Here is a 7,694-nt window from a genome sequence, read left to right as displayed (position 1 = left end):
CCTCAAAAGTACCTTTACGTGATATCAATTTTAAGGTTATGTTCTAGTGGAAATTGTGTTACAGACTATGCTGGCCTTTCTGAACCTTTTTAAAAAGTCCTAATTATTTTGAAGACAAAGTTGTCATTAAATTATTATCAATAGGAATCCCGCTGCAACCCCATTCGTAAAAATGTAAATTATGAAACGGAATCTGGTGACCCCTCTAGTATTTGGCGAAATATTTTTATAACCGATTTTACTTGATTGGTGATTAAAAAATATTCAAAATTCCTTGAAATTATCCCAATCACAAAAGAATAAACAAGCTGGATTCCGAATAATTCTTCAATTCCCGCAAAGGTACTTTTGGGGAATTCGTGTTCCTCAAAAGTACCTTTACGTGATATCAATTTTAAGGTTATGTTCTATTGGAAATTGTGTTACAGACTGTGCTGGGCTTTCTGAACCTTTTTAAAAAGTCCTAATTATTTTGAAGACAAAGTTGTCATTAAATTATTATCAATAGGAATCCCGCTGTAACCCCATTCGTAAAAATGTAAAATATGAAACGGAATAGGGTCACCCCTCTAGGATTTGGTGAAATATTTTTATAACCGATTTTACTTGATTGGTGATTAAAAAATACTCAAAACTCCCTGAAATTATCCCAATCATAAACGTATAAACAAGCCGGATTCCGAATAATTTTTCAATTCCCGCAAAGGTCCTTTTGGGGAATTCGTGTTCCTCAAAAGTACCTTTACGTGATATCTGTTCTATTGAAAATTGTGTTACAGACTATGCTGGCATTTCTGAACTTTAAAAAGTCCTAATTATTTTGAAGACAAAGTTGTCATTAAATTATTATCAATAGGAATCCCGCTGCAACCCCATTCGTAAAAATGTAAAATATGAAACGGAATCGGGTGACCCCTCTAGTATTTGGTGAAATATTTTTATAACCGATTTTACTTGATTGGTGATTTAAAAATACTCAAAATTCCTTGAAATGATCCCAATCACAAACGAATAATCAAGCCGGATTCCGAATCATTCTTCAATTCCCGAAAAGGTACTTTTGGGGAATTCGTGTTCCTCAAAAGTACCTTTACGTGATATCTGTTCTATTGGAAATTGTGTTACAGACTATGCTGGCCTTTCTGAACCTTTTTAAAAAGTCCTAATTATTTTGAAGACAAAGTTGTCATTAAATTTTTATCAATAGGAATCCCGCTGCAACCCCATTCGTAAAAATGTAAAATATGAAACGGAATAGGGTGAAATATTTTTATAACCGATTTTACTTGATTGGTGATTAAAAAATACTCAAAATTCCTTGAAATTATCCAAATCACAAACGAATAAAAAAGCCGGATTCCGAATTATTCTTCAATTCCCGCAAAGGTACTTTTGGGGAATTCGTGTTCCTCAAAAGTACCTTTTCGTGATATGCGTTTTAGGAGTATGTTCAATTGGAAATGATGTTACAGACTATTCTGGCCTTTCTGAGCGTTTTTAAAAAGACCTAATTATTTTGAAGACAAAGTTGTCATTAAATTATTATCAATAGAAATCCCGCTGCAACCCCATTCGTAAAATTGTAAAATATGAAACGGAATCGGGTGACCCCTCTAGTATTTGGCGAAATATTTTTATAACCGATTTTACTTGATTGGTGATTAAAAAATACTCAAAATTCCTTGAAATTATCCCAATCATAAACGTATAAACAATCCGGATTCCGAATAATTCTTCAATTCCCGCAAAGGTAGTTTTGGGGAATTCGTGTTCCTCAAAAGTACCTTTACGTGATATCAATTTTAAGGTTATGTTCTATTGGAAATTGTGTTACAAACTATGCTGGGCTTTCTGAACCTTTTTAAAAATTCCTAATTATTTTGAAGAAAAAGTTGTCATTAAATTATTATCATTAGGAATCCCGCTGCAACCCCATTCGTAAAAACGTAAAATATGAAACGGAATCGGGTGACCCCTCTAGTATTTGGCGAAATATTTTTATAACCGATTTTACTTGATTGGTGATTAAAAAATACTCAAAATTCCTTGAAATTATCCCAATCACAAACGAATAAGCAAGCCGGATTCCGAATCATTCTTCAATTCCCGCAAAGGTACTTTTGGGGAATTTGTGTTCCTCAAAAGTACCTTTACGTGATATCAATTTTAAGGTTATGTTCATTTGGAAATTGTGTTACAGACTATGCTGGGCTTTCTGAACCTTTTCAAAAAGTCCTAATTATTTTGAAGATAAAGTTGTCATTAAATTATTATCAATAGGAATCCCGCTGCAACCCCATTCGTAAAAATCTAAAATATGAAACGGAATCTGGTAACCCCTCTAGTATTTGGCAAAATATTTTTATAACCGATTTTACTTGATTGGTGATTAAAAAATACTCAACATTCTTTGAAATTATCCCAATAAGCTGGATTCCGGATCATTCTTCAATTCCCGCAAAGGTACTTTTGGGGAATTCGTGTTCCTCAAAAGTACCTTTACGTGATATCTAGAGAGCGGATTTCTAGTTTTTATGCTTTTTGTGGGGGTTATAAGTAGCTCAATACTTTTTGAGATGTGTAACAGACTTAAAATTTTGAGTCATTTGAGCCCTATTTTGTTATGCTTTTTTTGCTTTTTTTGCAGTTTTATGCATATTAAAATGTATATGCTTATTTACTGCCTTTTTCCTTATTTATAGGTATTTTTTCATTCTTTACTTATTAGAATTTTTATTGTTTTAACACGGAAAACATTCCGTTGCCGCAAGAAATGAAAAAAATTAATTTCTCGTTTGTCGTTGATGAAATGTGGTGGCAGCCAGGTTTATAGGAACTCATCTCTCACTTTGTTGTTGCGAAAAACCGGTTTAACACGATAACACTAGGCGAATTATTTGCTCCATATTTACCGATTCCCTCGTATTCCTTCTTAGAGTGCAGGTCATTGTTTCATTTCATTTAAAATTTAATTCAAAAATGCCAAAACCAAAATCTACGCCTGATGAGTGGATAAAAAATTTTCCAGAATTTATAATTGAAAATAATAAAATATTTTGTCGAGTTTGCGTTAAAACCGTAAGTATTTTTTGTGTAGTTACCTAATTCTCTAGTATTCAGAAAATATTATTTTAGATTCAAAGCGAAAAAAAATATAATGTTATTCAACATATGAAAAGCAACACTCATGTTGAACGAAGAAAAAAATTCGAGATTTCAAAATTTAAACAACAAACTCTACAAGAATCTGTTGCAAGCACATCACGGCAAAACGAACAATTTCAGTTTAACTTCGACTTATGTAGGATGATGGTTCAGTCCAATATACCATTCAAAAAGTTAGATAAAGGCCCATTTCAACAGTTTCTACAAACCCATTGCAATAGACACGTTCCGGCTGAGAGCACTCTTCGTAAAAATTATTTAGAGCCAGTATTTCGAGAAGTGTGTAACAAAATTAAACAACGCATCGGAAGTAACTACATGTGGTTTGCAGTCGATGAAACAACAGACAGTTGTGGAAGGTACGTGGCAAGTTTAATTCTCGGTATTTTAAAGGAAGATATTCCTACTAAAGGATATGTTGTCAGTTGCAAAGAATTGTCCAAAACAAACAGTAATTCGATTACCAGATTTGTTAATGAAAGTCTTACGTCTTTTTTTCTTCCAAATGCCGTACCAACGGACAAAATTTTGCTAATGATTTCGGATGCCGCTGCATACATGATTAAAGCTGGAACAAACTTAAAAATATTTTACGAAAAATTAATTCACTGTACATGTGTTGCGCACGGACTAAACAGAATAGCTGAAACTATACGATTAGAATTTCCTGTGGTAAATAAGTTAATTTCAAATGGTAAAAAAATTTTTGTTAAAGCCCCACTAAGAGTGCAATATTTTAAGGAAACATTTCCAACCATACCTTTACCACCAGAACCAATTTTGACCAGATGGGGAACTTGGTTAGAGGCCGCATTTTATTATAGTCAATATATTAATCAATTTGAAGAAGTAGTTACCGAATTTGTCGACGCTCCGTCGCAGTCAATAAGAAACTGCATAGATATTTTCAAAAATAAAGAGTTGCGACAGAATTTAGCTTTTCTAAAAAGTAATTATGAATTTGTATGTGAGACTATAACAAAACTAGAAAAACAAGGTGTTCCATTGGTTGACTCAGTGAATATGGTTCAAAAATTTAAAGAAGAAACTAACTCTGTGAGAGGAGCAGTTGGGCGTGTCGTATCTGAGAAACTCGACAATGTTTTAAACAAAAACACAGGTTTTGGTATTTTGTGTGACATAGCGCGAGTTTTACAAGGCGAATATGTGGAAAACTTAAACATCGATTCTACAATTATCCCCAAATTCAAATTTGCGCCAACTACAAGTGTAGATGTGGAGCGCAGTTTCTCCAACTTTAAAAATATATTGAATGATCGACGAAGAAATCTTACAATTAATCATTTAGAACAACTCCTTATCATTCATTGTTTCAAAGAAGAAGATTGAAGTTCAAGTAGTGTTTTCTAACCATAAGGAGTTGTTTTTTGTTGTATAAGCAATACAAAAATGTTATATTTTCATTTTTAGGAATTGTGTTTTATTATCTTGTTTTTATGCTTTTTAATGCTTTTTTGTTTAAAATAAAACTTTTTTATTCAGTATGTTATGCTTATTTAAGCGCTTAATTTTTATTTTTTTGTGCATATAAATCCGCTCTCTATGATATCACTTGTAAGGTTATGTTCTATTGGAAATTGTGTTACAGACTATGCTGGCATTTCTGAGCCTTTTTAAAAAAAGCCTATAATATTGTAATTAGCATGTAGAACATCTCTTCGGTGCAGGCGATTTTTTTTTTATTTTTATTTTTTTTCATTATCGTGTGGATGACAGACACTTTTTTTTTTTCTTTATCCTCGAACGCTACACTTCCGGATTGGCAATTTTTCAAGTTCGTACATTGTCAAAGAGAAATCCTTTAATTCGGTAATTAAATACATAGGATGCTGCAGTTCCGGATATTTTAATCATTTTACGGTAATATTCAATAAAATTCTGGGAGTGCCACGTTCACGAAGACAAAGTTAACATTAAATTATTATCAACAGGAATTCCGCTGAAACCCCATTCTTAAAATTATTAAATATGAAAGAAAATCGGGTGACCCCTAATTTAAAATATCCTTTCAAAGGTATAAGAGAATGCATGTTTTTTGTAACAGGTATTGGCTCCCATTTGCTATATAAATTCTTTAAAATGAAAGTTGCCAATTGCTTCCTAATGACATTTTATCAACTTTCTCATTAAAATATGTCTTCTAGAAAATAGAATTTGATCTGTCCGAAGTTTGTTTTTTCAAAAATTGTTTGTTTGCATTTTTTCGGATTTAATCCACCTTTTATGGGCGCACTATACATCCAACGATACTTTCAAGGAGTTCTTGTTTCTCAACAGTACCAATCTGTATCTAGGGGTCGCCTAACAAATTTCGAAAATATAATTTTATGTAAAATTTAATATTTTATAAATTGACGGGGAATGGGGTGTGGAACGTGTGCGGTGGAAGTCCTAAAATACTTTTCATTTTGTTCGTGTCATCTCCAATTAGACAGTTAATAATCGTGGTACAAAAATAAATCAACAATACCACATCAACGGGAGTGGTGAGAATAGCGTAAACAGCGGGAAAGGCTCCATTTCAAGCGTTCCCTCCAGCGAAACAAAAAAATCGCGCGGGAAAGTTTTACAACTTCGGCGAAAACTGATCGTTTGATTTAATGACTCTGGCTATACAATATGTACTTATCAGGCCTGGAATGAAGATTACGTTTTTAAGATAAACGGAAAACACGATCTTAATATTACTTGAAGAGCCGATTCTATGCACTAACATTTTTGTCGAATTACTTTAATAAAAATAAATAAATTAGTCCAAACACATTAAAACACCATCTTGTCCGGGTTAATTATACAACTAGTAATACTTCTTATAATAATGAATTAATAATTAATTGAGAACGAAAAACCAACAATCCCACAATTTCAGAAGAATTTGGATAATATCAATACCAAACGAATAATTGCCAATGACTTAATCTTTAAATCACCTAGGACAGGTTGCACCAACGCCAGTTAAAGTTAACTGTAGGTTAAAATGTTTCATTACTTTAGTTACCTATTGCTATAACAATGTTTTCGTATATTTTAATCAATAGTTAAATTTAACTCTTAGAGACGTGGCTCGTTATAAGGCTTTGCAATGCAGAAAATCTAAGTTACATGCAATACCTTCTCCTAATATTGGTACTCTTTTAGATAACACTTCCTTCCAAGTTTGTATTCGTTTAAGATTGGGTTGTAATCTTTGTACACCTCATATTTGCAAATGCAATACGAAAGTTGACGAAATTGGCATCCACGGTCTAAGTTGTTCAAAAAGCAGTGGTAGATTTTCCAGACACACTGAAATTAATTCTATTGTCAACCGGGCTTTGACTTCTATTCATGTTAATTCAACTTTAGAACCAAACGGACTGTCTCGGGATGATGGAAAACGCCCAGATGGGATGACTTTACTACCATGGATTAATAAAGGTCAACCTTTAGTTTGGGACATTACTATTGTAGATAGTTACGTTTTGAAAACTTCTGAGGTTTCAGGTTTTACCACTGAAATGGCTTGCAAACGCAAACATAGCAAATATAGTTCAATTATTTAATCAAATTACGTATTTAAAGGTTTAGCCTTTGAAACCTTAGACCCTTGGTCCAAAGAAGCCATCGATTTCATTAATGTCATCGGAATCCGCAAAGGTACTTTTGGGGAATTCGTATTCTTCAAAAGTACCTTTACGAGATATCAATTTTAAGGTTATGTTCTATTGGAAATGATGTTACAGAGTATGTTGGCCTCTCTGAACCTTTTTATAAAGACCTAATTATCTTGAAGACAAAGTTGACATTAAATTATTATCAACAGGAATCCCGCTTCAACACCTCTAGTATTTGGCGAAGTATTGCTTATAACCGATCCTACTTGATTAGTGATTAAAAAATACTAAAAATTCCTTGAAATTATTCCAATCACAAACAAATAATTCATTCTTCAGTTCTCGCAAAGGTACTTTTGGGGAATTCGTGTTCTTCAAAAGTACCTTTACGTGATATCAAATTTGAGGTTATGTTCTATTGGAAATGATATTACAGAGTATGTTGCCCTTTGTGAGCCTTTTTAAAAAGACCTAATTATCTTGAAGACAAAGTTGACATTAAATTATTATCAAAATTAATCCCGGTACAGCCCCATTCTTAAAAATGAATGAATGAAAGGGAATCTGATTGGAATAGCATAAACATAACCGGTATAACCAAAAATGTATTTAATGTCATCTCAAGTTAAAAAATCCGGTCATTACATTACATTATATAAAATAACACACCGATACGTTTTAATAAAAAAAATAAATAAAAATAACACCCTGTATAAAATAACACACCGATACGTTTTAATTGTTATTATTTAAATAAAACAAAATGCAAATTTTATTTTCAGTAAACAATCAACTGCTTGTAAGAAATACTGCTCAAAACCTACAAAATTAACATTTATTTCATCAGAGTACAAGATCGTTCCTAAGAATCTTGCCCGACTTACTCCTCCTTACAACACCTAATTAGGCCCCACA

The 7,694-nt window shown here is 32.5% G+C and overlaps 1 long non-coding RNA gene across 1 annotated transcript; it reads left to right on the top strand.

Annotated features, from left to right (window-relative positions):
• Nucleotides 1–2,509: 2,509 nt before the first annotated feature.
• LOC138133399 (uncharacterized) lies at nt 2,510–4,668 on the top strand. Its single transcript, XR_011160351.1, has 2 exons — nt 2,510–3,078; nt 3,136–4,668. It is a non-coding gene; the product is annotated as an uncharacterized lncRNA (long non-coding RNA).
• The last annotated feature ends 3,026 nt before the right edge of the window (nt 4,669–7,694 follow it).

The sequence above is a fragment of the Tenebrio molitor genome, chromosome 6 (genome assembly GCF_963966145.1).
Source record: "Tenebrio molitor chromosome 6, icTenMoli1.1, whole genome shotgun sequence".
In the NCBI taxonomy this organism is placed as follows: Eukaryota; Metazoa; Arthropoda; class Insecta; order Coleoptera; family Tenebrionidae; genus Tenebrio; species Tenebrio molitor.
This window is presented reverse-complemented; position numbering and strand designations above follow the sequence as displayed.